Raw genomic sequence first — 16,937 nt, 5'->3', positions numbered from 1 at the left:
TAGAGTAAGGCTGTTCTACACCAATGAAGCACACCTGTTCATTTGTCACCTAATAAATATTTGCCTAATCATTTATTATTACCACTCTTTAAAATACTTATTCAGTGCAAAAAATGCTAATTAAATTAATTTTGCTTTTTTTCCTTCTCTGGGTAGATTTTTTGATGACCAATTAAGAGATCAGGTAGTCTTTCCTTGTGTAAGTCCATGGATATAGTTTCTTTCTTTTACCCATTGGTATACTGGATAAAATTGTAGAAACTTGGTGTCTTTGAGGTATTTACATCTCTGCCAGTTTTGCTTGAATTTGGCCTCTGGGATTTAAAAATTACTGGGTGGAGTAGTCAGACAGATACGTGCTATCCTCATTTTCTAAGGAAACCTGACTGTAGTGTCTTTGATTACCACGAACAATCTCAGTTTGCTTTGGCATTTTTAGACACTTTGGTTTCAGGTGCTATGATGTAACCCAGTTTTATGTTGCATGTGAGGACTGGTTCTAAGCTCACAGTAGAGGATAAGCAGGACACATTGAATTGAAGAGTGTTGGACTGCAGGCTGCAGTCTTGAAGTCGTTCTCTTCAGAGGCCAGGTGATTTCAGTGGGATTTCCACCGAGCACAGCAGAATGATTGAACTGCAGAGCTAGGGCTGTAATTGTTTCCAGCATGTGTGCAATGAAAGAAGACATCAGCGTGCTTCATGCTCTTAAAAAAAAAAAAAAAAAAAAAAAAAAGCTCCAGTATCAACTCAAAATCTTGAATGTGGAAATCCACCATGCTTTATCCTTTGCCTGTTCTTCAAGTTTGATGTGCTTCTGAGAGGAATGGATTTTGATCTTCTTTATTGTTCACTTTTTGCCTAGATTGTAAACTGTGTTAAAATGGGAATGTACTCTTATCTAGGCTTGTAAAGACTTACGTGGTTTTATAGGTTATACATACCTACTGAATGAGTACTAAAGTACTATTTTGCATTTTTGTGGAAAAATTGAAAAGTACAATCATGAGTTACTCAGATAAGGAACTTGGATCCCCTGGTTCTACCAGAGATGGTTTTCCCATTCCCTAAGGTAAAAGTTATGTGTCGTTTAGTTGCAGATGACCCCTTTTTGAAAACAGGAAGAAAATTGCTACAGTAAAAAAACATGGTAAATGAGGGTGAGCTTGGCTCCTACAACAGAATTGTACAGATTCCTTCATGCACATCCCTGTGTTAAATAGGAATTTAAAAAATTTTAAAAAATTTAAAAAAATCAGTTTTGAACATTAGAAATCTCAAAAGTTCACCTTGCTAACCCAAATGGTGGAATTGGGCTGCACACCAGTAACATTTACAGGAGGAAATTCTTTTATTTGTGTATCTCAGTTCTTGCAGTTGTTCTGTGGCTACAGCAGTCACTTCAAAGTGATAGGAGATCTCTCAGGAGCATTTCCAGGTGTGCAAAGAAATGTTCCATATAGTCTCTATGGTTGACTCCACTTCTTATTTGAGAAATAACAAGGCAGCAACTTACTACCACTGAGTAATATTTTGTGGCCACTGTAGTCTGGTCAACTTATAGGAATGTTACTACCCAGTAGACTAGGGTGTGAATTCAGACCAGACCTGGGAATTGCACATCAATGTCTCGCAAAGACATTTTTGGAGTATGTTGAAAGTTATCCATTAAATTTTGAAAGAAATTTATCACTGTTAGTAAAAAGTATAACTCCCCCAGTATTTGGGAACCAGGTGATATTTTATTTGCTACATTTCCAAGCTAAGCTAAATTCCTAAGTTACCTGAAACTGACAGATCACAAGTAAATGCTTTTTACCATGGTTGTAATAAGTTCTGCTGTTCCATTATCTGAATAGTGGAACATATCCTATGAGTAGTACATATCCTTTGCAGATGGGACTGAATCTTTCCACACAGCTGCTTACTTGCTAGGTGAATGGCATAGGCTACCTCAGATGAAGGTCTTGCCTACAAGGGGGTGTTGTGACTGAATAAGTTAGGATGATAATTTCATACTACATATACATAGCTGCTGACAGTAGTTTTGTATAGGGAAAGATAGTGAAGATTCTGCAGTTTGGAAATGAAATAAACTTCTAGTGGGCGCTGCAGTTTGGAAATGTAATAAACTTCTAGCAGGGAGTCACTTGCTGCACTGTAAGTTCCTAATCTAGCTTGCACACACTCTTCTGTATGGGTGTGGTATGTCCACATTTTTCCAGATAGATGTTCTTTTTCATCCTGGACACTTTGTATAGATATATTTTTATGGATGTCTTTTATATATCAGGAGGATCCGGGCACTTTTTACATCTAGAAGGCTGGAAACCCTGACAGCCTAGAAATCCCATGTGTGACCAGTGAGTGCTTGAATTATGGGTTTAGAACTGTCTGACTTTAAGTATGTTTGTTGGCTGAAGAGAATTTCCAAATGGAAGATTATACATGAGCTGTGTGTGAGCTATACACCGAGAATGTTGGTACTGATGTTGACATACATAATTAGGGAACAGCACTAATGAAAACAGGATGTTTAACTGATGTAATTTCAAGGAAACTCACAGACTAAAAATGTTTCAAACAATAGCAAGGACAGTTTATGAATGGATGCACATGCCAGATGCATGATTAGTGTAAGTAGGTGAACCAGCTAGAAAGCAAACTGTGGACACAGCATATGTAATACACACATATTCTTTTGTAAAGGGAATTCTGGTTTAGTCTGCCAGCCTCATTGTGTGTTGCTGTCTAACTAGTGTTTTAGTATTTGTTGTGTTGTTTGGATAAAAAGAAATCTGAATAATTCTAGTACTGAGTCAGGTCTGTGGCTTCAGTGCTTAAGCCCCTAGAAGGTGTAAAAAACATGTTGGGAGAAAGTGCTAGCATATGCCAGATGGAGAAAGGTTCTAGGCTACTGGCTGGCTGTAGAACTCCTCATGGTCTTCTGTTGATTTGTCTTTTTTGTTTCACAGCTGTCTGGGAATTCTGTGAAAGTGAGGTCTGGAGCAGTGCTGCCTCTGGGCTTGGGGACTTCAGACTCATGGAGCCTCCTATTCTGATAGAGATATGCTGCTCTCAGATAGATTACTCTGGGGTCTTTGGTTTCATCAGCACTGGTTCTTTGGTCTGCAGCAATTGCAATGAGATGTCAGAGGGAGAAAAAGGCTGAATAAGGCCTCTTGTACAGTCTGATTTGAGTAATGATTTGTGCCTGTTCATTACCTGCTGATTTCTCAAAGTCATTTGGCCATCACTGCAGACACAGTTTGTCAAGTAGGACATAGTAGAGCTGTCCTGGATTAAAAGTGTGTGGAAAAATTCACAACACCAGAGGTTTACATCCAAAAAGGAAACAGAGAAGTCCAGTAACTTTATTCACATAAAGGGAGAGGCCATGGGGTATTTCCCTGGGGTCTCTCAAATTGTTGGTGAACACATCCCCCTTTTTATCCTGAGTTTCTGCCCACTTCACCCTCTTCCTTTCCCCATTGGCTAAGGTACTCAGAAGGTACAGACTTCCCAAATCACATGCTCTATGCCCCCCTCTAATATGCACTCCTTTTTTTATTTTCTTTTATAACAAAACACTGTTCATAATTCTATTAAGTCTTTGTTCTTTTTCTCTAAGTTGAGGAATTTAACACCACCTTGGCTGAGCAGCAGTCTGTGTCAAGTAGTAACATTTTCTAGAACTGATAGTTTCTTCCACTACTTCCGTATCTGTAAGTTCTTGGCCCTATCTCCAAACAAATTCTTATGGTGTCTTTGTAAAGACACATTCATCTCATTCCTTTCAGAAGCAAGGTAGTCAGCAAAAGGGTAACAATTTTGAGCACAGAGGAAGAAGGACTATTCAAGCAGAAGGAGAATTTCTTACTTCTAGGACTACTTCTCTGAAGATCTCCAGATCTTTTACCACTACAGCCCAAATATTCAAGTAGTTCTGCCTATATACAGTTGTCCTTAAAAATAGCTCTGGTTGTTCTTGACTTTCTTCTAGGCTGGCTTCTTCAGAATTACACACTGTAGTCTCCAGTCTTATGTGTCTCACTTTCTGCAACTACATTCCCTCAGTCCTGGAAGTGTGTGATACTAAAAGGTGTTTTAGTGCAAAACTTCTAATCATGTTAGTGCTTCATTGTACCTATAGATAGAGGGTAAAACTCATCTGGTAAGAGGGGACTTAGATAGGACCCCTAATTTGTCTGTGCAAGATAACTATGATAGCAGTGCAAGACAGCAATTTCCTTGAAAGTTTTCTGATGTTAAATATTCAGGGCATCCTATGTCTTTGCTGCTTCCCAGGGGAATCCAGGATCCCAGCAACCCAGCAAAGCTCCAGCTGATAACATGAAAAGGCAACACAGAACATAGGGCAGGTACTGAGTTCGCTGGTTACATGCTCTGTTTTCTGGAAAGTGGACCAAACTCAGTGTGGTGGGTTGACCCTGGCTGTTTGCCAGATGCCCACCAAAACTGTTCTATCACCCTTCTCCTTAGCTGGACAGGAGACAGAGAATATCATAGAATCATAGAATGGTTTGGGTTGGAGTGGACCTTAAAGATCATCTGGTTCTAATGCCCCTGCCAAAACCAAGGACACCTAGAAGATGGATGAAAGGCTAGATGATGAATCTATGATGAAAGGCTTGTGGGTCAAGATAAGGACAGGGAGAAATAATTACTGTCATGGAGAAAACAGACTTGAGTTGGGGAAAAACTAATTTCATACCAATCCATTCAGAGTAGGATAACAAGAAATAAACCCAAATCTTAGAAACATTTTCCTCCTCTACTCCCTTCTTCCTGGATTCAGCTTCACTCACAATTTCCTCTGCCTCCTACCTCTGAGAAGCACAGGGGGTCAGGGAAAGGGGGTTGTGGTCAGTTCAACATACACTGTCTCTGCTACTCCTCCCTCCTCAGAAGAACGCTCCTCACACTCTTCCACTGCTCCAGTTTAGTTCCCTCCCACAGCAGGAAGTCCTCCATTAACTTCTCCAACGTGAGCCCTTCCCACAGGCTGCAGTTCTTCACGAACCACTCCAGCATGGGTCCCTCCCATGGGGTGCAGTCCTTCAGGCACCAACTGCCTCAGCATGGATCCTCATGGGATCACAAGTCCTGCCAGCAAAGCTGTTCCAGTGTGGGCTCCTTTCCACGGGCAGGTCCTGCCAGGAGCCTGCTCCATCTTGGGTTTCCCACAGGGGTCACAGCCTCCTTCGGGCATCTACCTGCTCTAGCATGGGGTCATCCATGGGCTGCAGCTGTATATCTGATCCACCATTAACCAGCTTGGGCTGCTTCAGCTGAAGCTGCACAGCTGCCTCACCATGGCCTGCACCACAGGGACACCTCGGGCACCTCTTTCCTTCACTGACCTTGGTGTCTGCAGAGCTGTTTCTCACAGATATTCTCACTTCTTTCTCAGGCTGCAGAAGGGATTTTACCCCCTTCTTAAATACATTACCCCAGAGATGCTACCACTGTTACTGGTGGGATCAGTCATGTGTCCATCTGGGAGCTGGTGGCACTGGCTCTTTTGGACATTGGGGAAACTTCTGTCAGCTTCTCACAGGGGCCACCCCTGTAACCCCCCACTAACAAAACCCTGCCACAAAACCTCCATATGCCTGACTGTACCTCAGCATTTTTTTTTTTTCTTGAGATGACATTAGACTTCTAAGATCTCAGGAGAGCAGAACACATTCACATGAGCAGACTGGTAAATCAGGAAGAGGACAGTCACAGAAAGGCAAATGCTTATGTATTATGATCCAAAGGCAGGCCCACCTGGGCAAAATGTACATTTGTTTGAGGTTATATTCCTGTTAGAACAACTCAGTCACTTATCTGTTGCGTCACTGTAATACATTACACATTGAACCCACAGATCCTTCTATATCCCTTCGTTTACACTAGACCAAACTTCCCATGTGTACAAGCTCTGAAAGGGGTGTTTTCTAGAGAAGCACCTTGTCAGAACTGAATATGGATGTGATGGAATAATTGAAATAGCCTAGAAACATGTAGTAGGAGTGCTCACACAATGTCTGAGGTGCAGAGCCCTTGCAAGTTTTATATGTTGGAGATTTCTTTAATAATCAAAGAGGGCAAAGACTATACAGAATGTTTTGGGTTTGGTGGTGTTGTTTGGGGTTTTTTGTTTGTTTGTTTGTGGGGTTTTTGTTTGGTTTTTTTGGTTTTTTTTGTTTGTTTGTTTTGTGTTTTTTTTTTTTTTTAATTTTAATTTAATTAAATCTATAATGGGGAAAGATGACCAAATTTTTTCCTCCCTTGTGAAGCCATGTATTCACCAGCAGGTGGTGCTATGCTCTCACTGAATCAGTGTCTGTCTTTCCTGGGGACATCACCCTGAAAGTGGAACTATAGGCATGATGGCAACAATTAGTCTCGTCTGCACATTTTGTTAGCTGATTAGAAACCATCCCAGGATTCCATGCACATATTTTTTTGCTGAGTTCCTCCATACTGTGCTTATACAGCAAAATAAATATTACTGCATTTTGTCTGAAGAAATCCATGCAAATCAGATGCCTACTTAATGACTGTTTTTATTCTGTGTAGTTAACATTCAAATTTATGGATTACAGATTACAGGATAATAGGAGCGCTGGTGTTAGAGGGGTAAGTCTGTGTCCTCTTTAGGGACACTAAAAGAATTTTCCAGTGGGAAAAAAAAGCTAAACCATCTATGTTTAGAGAGGCAAGAAATAAAATTATTATTTCTCAGGACCTGAGTAGATCTTGTTTTGTTTCTACTTCCTTCCTTGCTGTCACTGAAAATGTTAAACTTAGGATGAATTAAATTGCTGGGGCCTTGGAAAAGTTTTCATCTCTTTCTCCTAATTTTACTCTGAACTAAGTCCCCACTAAACAAACACAGAGTGGTTTCAAGTGGAGACCCACCGGTCTGTTGTGGTGAAATATCCAATTTATGGACAGTACCCTTCAGTCAGAGAGGGTGACATGCCTACATGTACAGCTTCAGAGAGACTTTGAGAAACTTAAGGATTGGTTAGAAAGCTCATGAACTTCAGTGCCCTGCACATCACAACAGGCTGGTTGGTAACTTCTTCAGTGCAGCACTGAAACAAACTCCCTGGAGAGGCTGTGGTGTTTCATCCATAGGGCCTTTGAGCTTGGCTGAAGCTGACCTCATCTGGTGTTGCTGTTAATGCATTTTGTGCAGAAGTCCTTTTGTGCTAGTACTCCTTCATAGATGTTACTTTGGCTTAGTGCCAGCTGCAGTAGATCTGTATTACACACTATACTTAAATTACGAATATGCACTGATTAGTGGGAAATCTGTATGACATAAAAGTTACTAGGAATAGTAACCTAATGATATTGTCTTCTGTTCACCTTGGATACCCTAAACCAGATTCATCTACTCTACATCACCTGGCCATGCTGTGCCTCTCTCTGCTGCAGCTGAGCAGAGAGACCCTACAGCTTCACTGTTGTGTGCTGGCGTAGGTAGGGTTTACTAAAGCTGATGTGGACATGGAACAAATCTATGACTGCAGTTATGTCATCCTGGCAGAGAAGTAAGTTTTGTAGGAGAGCAAAAGAGAAGAACAAAAATGTGTGCATGTGTCACTCAGTGCTCCAGTTTTTCCATATAGGTAAAGTCCCATACATCAAGTTCTGGCTCAAGAGCAGCCAGATCACCTAGCAAGAAAAGGGTTAGTAAAAAGTAAAAGGCAGAGATGCTCAAAAAATGGGGTGCTTGTGTTGCTCTTTCTGTTGTAAAGGACTCTGTCCTGCATGACATCTTTGTCTCTGAACTGGGGAGACGTGGATTGGATGGGTGATCATTTGGTGGGTAAAGAATTGGCTGGATGGTCACTCTCAAAGGGTTTCAGCCTATGGCTCAATGTCCAAGTGGAGATGAGTGATGTGTGGAGCTCCTCAGGGGTTAGTATTGTGACTATCCCTGTTTGAAATATTTGTTAGTGACATGGACAGTGGGATTGAGTGCGATCTCAGCAAGGCTGCCAACCACACCAAGCTGTGTGGTGCAGCTGATATACTGGAGGGCAGGGATACTATTTGCAGGGACCTTGCAGGCCCTAGCTGGGCCTATGTAAACCTCATGAAGTTCAACAAGGTCAAATGCAAGGTCCTACATCTGGTAATCCCAAGCACAAGTACAGGCTGGGTAGAGAATGGATTGATAACAGATTTGAGTCAAAAGATTTGTGGGTGCTGGTGGGTGAGAGGCTGGACATGACCCAGCCATGGGCACTCACAGTCCAGAAAGCCAAACGTGTCCTGGGCTGCATCCAAAGCAGCGCAGCCAACGGGGCCAGGGAGGGGATTCTGCCCCTCTGCCCTGCTCTGCTCTGCTGAGACCCCACCTGGACCACTGGGGCCTCCAGCATAAAAAAGGCATGGGCTTGTTGGAGTTAGCCCAGATGAGAGCCATGGGGATGATCACAGGGCAGGAATACCTCTCCTATGAAGGCAAACTGAAAGAGTTAGGATTGTTCAGCCTGGAAAAGCGAAGGTTCTTGAGAGACCTTAGAACACCATCTAGTACATAAAGGGGGCCTACAAGAGAGATGGAGAGGGACTTTTTACAAGGACATGTAGTGACAGGACAAGAGGAAATAGATGTAAGATGACAGAGGCTAGGTTTAGGTTAGACGTTAGAAATAAATCCTTCACTATGAGGGTGCTGAGGCACTGGAACAAGTTGCCTGAACAAGTTGTGGATGCCCAACCCCTGGAGGTGTTCAAGGCCAGGTTGGACGGAGCTCTGGGCAATCTGGTCTAGTGGGAGGTATCCCTGTCTGTGGCAGGAGGATGGAACTAGATGATCTTTGAGGCCACTTCCAGCCCAAACCATTCTATGATTCTGTGATCTATTTGGTATCTTTAGGTCCAAAAGGTCAGATTGTGTTGCTCACCAGTGATGTGTTCTAGTATATTGCCAGACTAGATATGGTGCATTGTTCACTGCTGGCAACTTGTTACTGATTTTTTATTATTTTAATACAGGATTATGATCCCCAAAAGCAGCAAGCTGCATGCAGTCTGTTAAGAAGAAAATAATCTAACCCCTTTTTTTTGCAGTGTCAATTACAGTCTTCTCGATATAGGATGGTATGGATGGGGGAATATGGAGGAAGGAGATATAAATTATCCTCCTTAGGCTCATTTCATTTTAACACGAACTTTGATTACAGAAGAGTCGTGCTTTATGGAGCTGTAAAGAGGCCAGTGCATACAAACTCTTCCACTGGTCCTTATAAAATGAAACAAGAACATGTGTTAGGATTACAGCATGTATGCAAACAGGACCCAGAGTACCTACAAGGCAGATGCATTTTCTAGACCAGAAAATCAAGGATAAATGTATATAGTTTTTTTCCTTGGACTTCAGGAGAACTGTGAAAGGAATACCCTATGTTTTAGACAATAATATAGTAACAGTATATAAAAAAATCTCCAGAGAGGAAAACTTTGAGGATACTGTTTTGTTTTTAACAACACTTGTCTTTCTCTTGGACAATAGAGTGTTGCAGTGAGAGCTTGCAGATGCTTTCAATAAAAACTGATAGTGGGACACAGGTGAATGCATTATTCTAAAGGTTGAGGATGAGGCCAGTTCTACCTGCCATATAATTTGCATCTGTTCTGATTTAGCTTGTGATTGTTCTGTCTCTGACTTGGTTAGCATGGTTTTGGCTAGCATGTTACATTTAGACAGAGGTGTCTCCTTTGCAAAGTGTTTGGAGACCTCCTAACATAAGCACTACTAGTAGTATTTATTATCTTTTTGTTCTTAGCTTTGAAAACAAAGTAATTTGAGCATAAAGATGCATTAAGTCTTGTGATATGTGTAACAAGCTGCTTGTTTTGAATTTTTTTTTTTGCTATGTGTTTATACTGCTGTAATCAGTCAATTTTTATTTTATTCTGTTGGATATATTATAGACATATTCTAAGTGACAGATTTGATCCCTAGAGGTGTCAGGATATTTAGCAGTGCGGAGAGTCTGAGTAGTTTTTATTTTCAATAGCAGGAGTCATGCAGAGTCTCAAGATTGATTTAACCAGGACTTCTTTTTGGGATTGAAAAATGAAAAATTAATTTATGTTTCCAACCCAGAAACACTGCAGGGAATGTACAGGATGTTTTCCTTCCAGCATTGCACGAGGGCATTGTCTCTCTCTTCCTGCTGGTGTTCGTACACAGAATATTTCTGTGTACTCTGTCCTCCTTGAGCAATCTGTTGTACAAGCAGAATCAGATATGCTCTTGGTCCAGATTGCTTTCTGTTTACAATAAAAGAACAAAGAGTTTCTAAGAGAAATGCACTGGCAATAAGGCTGATACATACAGTGAGAAATATTAATTACCACCTTAGTCTTGTCACAGCTATCTCAATCATTATACACAAACCTTTAGACATGGGATGTAAGAAGTCTTCTGGCTTTGGTCACAAGCCACACTGAAAAGCCATTCAGCTGGCTATTCACAGGAAGGCAAGTCAATAGCCAACTTTGTGTTTACCAAGGATAATCTTCTGTGCTGTGCTACTCAATCTGTAGCTCTAAATGTCCTTGTCTTGTAGTTGGCAGTACATAAAGCCCTAAGTTTTCTGACTGGTTTAGGGGGCCTGCTGAAATGCTAATCAATAAGACAGTCATTGGGGCTGTCTTTAGAGAAGGGAACTGATTGCTGCAGCAGGACAGGTCTCAACTTGAGAAGCAGGGTAAGTTACTGATCATCATCTTAGCTCAACTTCTGAGGAATTATCAGTGATGGTGGATCAGCCATCATATTTTTCATGGACAGAATGATGAATGTTTTCTGATTTTTTGAGTCCTGTCTAAAATCTTGGGACATTTTTGTAGTCTATGTTGGATTTCAGGTAAATACAAATTATGGGGTCATTAATTATGGGAATTATGGGAAATTAATTACCCTCCCAGCCATTATGTATCTCAAAAAACTTGGAAATGTTTTCTAGGTTTTTAGTGGATATAGTGTAAACCTGTTTTAAGTGTTGGTGTTTAGCTAATTTGAAGAGAGGTAAACAAATTAATCATTTAACTATGAAGTCAACCCTAGACTGTAGTCTCCAGGTTTCTCTGAGACCCTATTAGGTCTGCCTCCCTTCACCTGAAATGTCTGGGTTTTTTTTTTTAAATGGCTGTGCTTCTGCTTGGGACTTACTGAAAAAGAAGGCATGGTGTGAGAAATAGTATGTAATTTGAAACAGGACTCACAATGAATTGAGCAGAGGAAGTTTTAGGTTTTCAGTGCCAGTATAGGAAATATTACAGGACAGAGAAGAGCCTGGGGTTAATGTTACTTTTTAGAAACATTATTATATTACAAAAAGAAGTTATGAGATCATGTTATGATGCCATTTTGAATAGGACTGTGAAGTATATTTACTATAGTAATTCTAAGATTGTTGCTTTTTTGTTTGTTTTCAGGGATAAAATCAGAAATGTCACACTGATACACCAATTATTCAAAAACTGTGTGTTTTCATTTGGTAACCTTCACATCTTTTTATATCTTGTATTTCATTAAACCAAACCCTGCATTTAATAAAATGTACTTTCATTGCAAGGAGAACTAGTGGTTACTGCCCAAACCCTGTTAGTGGTATTCTTACGATTCTTCATTTCTACTTCACTGTGCTTAAACTCTTCTGTGTCCTGTCTCTTCAGACATCTTGGTGAAACACCATTTTTATGACATAGTGTCTGCTGCTTTTCCTTTCCTTGATGTGCTCGCCTACATGCATTTTCATCCCCTCCTCTACCTCATACTTTTACTATTGCACTAGAAACCTGGCTTTTGTGAGGGACCCAAACAAGCTTTTCAGAAGCCATATGGTTCTTTGAGAACTGTCACTCTAATTTCAAATAATATTTGAAAATATACTTCTGTTCCTTACAGATTTAAAAAAACCCAAACAAACAACAAAAAACCCCCAAAACCCAAGAAGAATCCCACAGCCCAATTCCAAATTGGAGGAATTAAAAGATACTAGTTTTCAGTGTCTTCAGAATTTTTAGCTAACTAATTGATACGTTTTTGGTTATGGTTACAGTTACCGGCAATTTTTGTACTAATGGTTTCCATTTCATTTTCATTAGTTGCTTGCTCTGTTTTTGTAAATATTACCTACAATTATGTGCCATTTACTGCTGGAAGAATAAGTAAGTGCATATTTTAAATGCAGTCAAGTGAAATCTTGGTCTGAAATTGAATTCTTAAATGCATCTCTTTAAACACGATAGCACTGATGATTCAGTCACATGATTTGCCATTAACTATATCACAAACATTTCCTGTAGCTTAACTTGCTATTCCTGTCCCTTGCCCTCTTGAAATAAATGGACTTGCAGCAACAGTTTTGACAATACTCTTGTCTACAAGTAATAAAACATCTGGAAATTAGGCTAGATGGATAAAACAGTTCCATGTAATAATACGTATCTGGCATTCATACAACCTTTGTATAATGCATGTTTTTTATGGGCCAGATGTGGTATTTATGTGTTATGAGGAACAGAGGCATGTTCAGTCATGCTTTTTATTGCATTTAAATGCAAGGTATATTTTAATAACTCTCAAAGGGAATTGTCTCCTATTGATTAGAAACTGTCAGTGTGTTAGACAGAAACCTGAAAAAGCAAATGAATCTGTCAGAAAACCGTAGATGTAATTTAAGTTGACATTAAACTGTATACTTATTGTGAGCTGGCTTCAAAAAAACCAAAAAAAAGGAAAAAGAAAAAGCGACTAATAAATTTCTACTTATTCCTCCAGTGAAGGTGATCTATGAAGCCTTTGATCTAAGAGTTGTTTATTTCTTCTCTAGGACTGTGGTCTGTTAGATTTACAGGTCTATGAAATTATTGTTCTTTTACATCTATTCTTCAGCCTTTCATATTTTCTCATTAGGACAACAGCTTTTCATAAAAGCCAGCTGCAAAGTCTCTATTTTTACAATCTTGCATGGCATTTTCATGTAAGGTGAACTAAACTTCTATTGAGTGGAAAAGGGATTCCACTGAATCGTGCCCACCTTGCTTTTGCCTTCGTTAATTTCCGAACAACTCTGAAAAGCAGGTAACTGAGCTGTTCTCTCCTCTACACCTTTTCTTTGTCTAAGGTTTTCACTATTTTCATCCTGGAACATCACTTCTTTTTCAAAAATGGCACTTGGAACTTTCTTTCATTTACCGTTACCATTTCTGTTGAGCACATTGAGCCTTGTTTACACGACATTCTGCATTTGCTATAATCCTTTGTTCCATGTCTTTTTATATGATTATTATCTGTACAAGAGCTGTCAATGTCAATCTCTTACAGTTTCTTTAATTTGTTTTTTTTTTTCTTTTTACTCTTCAATATCTCTTCAAAGAAATAAATCATCTATATGTGTATTTCCAAATACATTACAGGTTGTTTTAAAGCAAGTGCTTTGAGGCCAGCCTTGACAGGTGTCAGTACCAGAATACCATTAGTGCATCCCTCCTTCCATTAACTCTTACTGAAAGGGAGCAAAAGCCTGCAGGGATGCCGGTTTGGCAGCTATGAAATATGTTTTGGTTTTTTAAACTTTGTAAGAGGACTCCAACTATTGCAATAATTTGCTTAATTGTCTTCTGCAGTAGTGAAGTGTAGAGCGATTCCTTGTGGAACAGGGGCATATGATACTCAGGAAAGTCTGGCCAACCCAGGGTTGCTGAGGAAGAACCCCTGAACTGGCCCCTGGCTGCAGGCAAGCCTGGAAGACACCTGGCAGCAGGCAGCCTTGAAAATCCTTGACAAAGTTATGCACTGGTCGGCTCCCCCGCGGATTAGAGGCTGTCTTGTGGGAATAGGGTGTGAATCTTTGCAAAGTAGATATAAGTTAGTGAAAGTAAACAATAAAGTGGAGAACGATGCTCAAATCGTATCGGTGTTCGTGTCGTTACTCTGGCCGGCTCCCCTGCACTCGGGACCCCCCCTGCTAAAGAGAAGACCAAAAATCTTGAAACCATCCTTAAGTCTGACCTGATTTCTAAACCTTCTATCCTCCTTTACAGTTTGCTTCTGTGTCACTGACCTTTCCCAATCCCTACAGCACTGCTAGGCTTCTTCCTTGATTCAGCTCTGGCTCTACTGAAATTCTTATTCATTCTTGAATCATTTCCTGTCTCAGCTTTTTCAGCTCTTTCTTTTATAGTTCTTCTAAATCCCTATACTTCTAAGATTCAGGAGACACAGAATTCTGTGCTTAGATTACTTTTTCATGTATATTCTCCCTCTATCCCTCCAGTTAGGCATCTTTGAATTCAGGTTCAACATCAACTCCTGATTTTTAGAATTCTCACTGGATTTGGATCTCCTTTTCCAATTTTGAGTCTGTGATGAACAGAGTAGGTATACATGCTTAATTCGGTAACAAGATTGATGAAGGCAAAAGAAAACCATGGTGTAGAGAAAAAGGCCTGACATTCAAGTTCAAGATCCAGTGCTCCTGTAAACCCTTTCATTACAGTAACAAATAACAAAATAACAAAACTGTCACATATGGATTTATTAATAATCTACAGCCCTGACAGAGAGGGATAGCATGTCTCAACCTTAATGTGTAATTCAGATATGAGGGACATCAAGTGGTTTCATCAGGAAAAAGTAATTCTAAGCCAAAATATTAGAATACGCCTGATGTCCAAAGCGGAACAATTTTTTTTAAAAAGTTGTCCACTCCTGTAGACTCAACCTACTTTGACTCAATCTTTATTGGCCACTGACATCACACCAATATTCAAGACATACAGCAGGCACCACAGGAAACCAGTGTGGTCAAAGAGAGATCATCTGATTAAGCTCAGACACAAGAAAGGAATGTATGGAAAGCAGAAGATGGGATATACTGCCAAGAATAGAAACACCATATGGGGATGCAAGGATGAAATTAGCAATGCCAAAGTTTGGCTGGTATTGAAACATACAAGGCATGTGAAGTGCAACAAGAAGGGCTTCTGCAGGTATATTGGCAGCAAAAATAAGACCAGGGAAATCACAGACTTGATGGTGAATCAGGTGATCTACTAATGAAGGGCATGAAAGATGCTGAGGTACCTAATGCTTCACTTCTTTCAGTCTTCACTAGCAGAACCTCCTGCTAAGCCTTCCAGGTTCTGCCAGTTCTGTTTGATCTCTTTATCAGTGATCTGGATGCAGGAGATGAATGCATCATTAGTAAGTTTGTTGTGATACTAAACTGGGAGGTGCTTTTGACTCTCTTGAGCGATGAGAGGCTTTGTAGGGGGATCTAAATAGAGCATTAGGCAATCATCAATGGCATGAAATTCAAGTACGAATGCTGGATTCTGTACCTGGGACAGGATAAGACTGGATACAAGTATAAATTGGAAGAGGAGTGGCAGGAGAGCAGCCCTGCAGAGGGGGATGTGGTGCGCTGGTCAGCAGCAGCTGGTCGGCAGCAGCTCAGTGTGAGTTAGCAGCGAGCCCTAACAGCCCAGCAGGCAAACAGAATCCCAGGATGCATCAAACACTGCACTGCCAGTGCAAGAGAGGTTATTATCGCTGTATTCAACATTGGTACAGCCTCTTCTGGAGAGTAGAGTGCAGTTCTGGGCCTTGTGATTTAAAAATCATAGAATCAGAGAAGAAGGATGTGACAGTCCTTGAATGTGCACTGAGGAGGGCAACAAAGCTGGTGAGAGTTCTGGGAGGCAAGTTCTATGAGAAGCCACTAAGGACTGTGGGCTTCTCTAGTTTGGCGAAAAGGAGGCTGTGGGGTGACCTCATTGCTCTCTACAGCTTCCTGAGAAGGGGAAGTGAGAGGAGATCCCCATCTTTTCTCCCTAGGATCCAGTGATGGAATCCGTGGGAATGGTGCAAAGCTGTGCCAGGGAAGGGTCAAACTGGACATTAGGAAGCATTTCTTTACTGAGAGGGCAATCAAACACTGGAACAGGCTTCCTGGAGAAGTGGTCAATGCCCTAAACCTGTCACAGTGTTTAAGAGGCATTTGAACAGTGCCCTTAATAACATGCTTTGACTTCTGGTTGGTCTCAGTCAGGCAGTTGGACTGGATGATCATTGTAGGTCCCTTTCAACAGAACTAGGCTATTCTATTGTGTTCTGTTGTACACTGTTGTAATAAAGCTCAGAGAAGGATCAAATCAGAATATACTTAAATGAGCTGGAGATATACAAACCCATGGAGCCTTGCAACCACGGAACAAGCAGAAACAAGCTCAACAAGTCCTGCACTTCAGGCAGAAAACCCCCATGCACTGATGCAAGCTGGGCACTGACTGTCACAAGACCAGCTTTGCAGAAAAGGACTGGGCCTCTTGGTGAACAGTGGGTTGAACCTGAGCAGGAGCGTGACCTCACAGCAATGATGGTGAATGGCATCCTGCGTGGTATAAGGAAGATCATCAGTGGGTTGAGGGAAGTTAATATTCTCAATTCTTGAAGATTTTTCAGAATTTGTATGGAGATTTTTGAAAAAGCCATAGGCAACCTGATTTAAGCAAAAATAACCCTCCTTTGAACAAGAGATTGGACTAGAGACCTTGAAAGACCCTTTCCAGCTAATATTTTATGATTTTTCCATAATAGAGAAAATAATCTGATATATTTTAGTCATCATAGTCATCCCTCAGGTCTCAAAATTAACTTTAATTAAGCACTTAATGGGTAAGTGCAAAGTAAAATTGATGTAATTTATGGAGTTTATATTTAAAGTGGTTTGTTTATAAGAAAGACTTTAAATTTGAAATATTCTAAACTTTCTGTGTATTCACAAAAGGAATAATTGATCCTTCAATATATAATCAATGTAATTATTGATACGCACATCTCCCCAAGTCCCTTATCTTTACTGTGAATATTTAATTTATTATGAT

At 40.5% G+C, this 16,937-nt stretch overlaps 1 long non-coding RNA gene across 1 annotated transcript; it reads left to right on the top strand.

Annotated features, from left to right (window-relative positions):
* The first annotated feature begins 728 nt into the window (after positions 1 to 728).
* Positions 729 to 8,824, top strand: LOC121657335. The gene is made up of 3 exons (XR_006013571.1): positions 729 to 741; positions 1,978 to 1,980; positions 8,545 to 8,824. It is a non-coding gene; the product is annotated as an uncharacterized LOC121657335 (long non-coding RNA).
* Positions 8,825 to 16,937: the final 8,113 nt, after the last annotated feature.

The sequence above is a fragment of the Corvus kubaryi genome, unplaced genomic scaffold (assembly GCF_017639235.1).
Source record: "Corvus kubaryi isolate FWS band 111438036 unplaced genomic scaffold, C.kubaryi_AGA036_p1.0 split1-37296, whole genome shotgun sequence".
Lineage (NCBI taxonomy): Eukaryota > Metazoa > Chordata > Aves > Passeriformes > Corvidae > Corvus > Corvus kubaryi.
The sequence above is the reverse complement of the archived record's forward strand: the minus strand, read 5'-3'. Positions and strand labels throughout refer to the sequence as shown.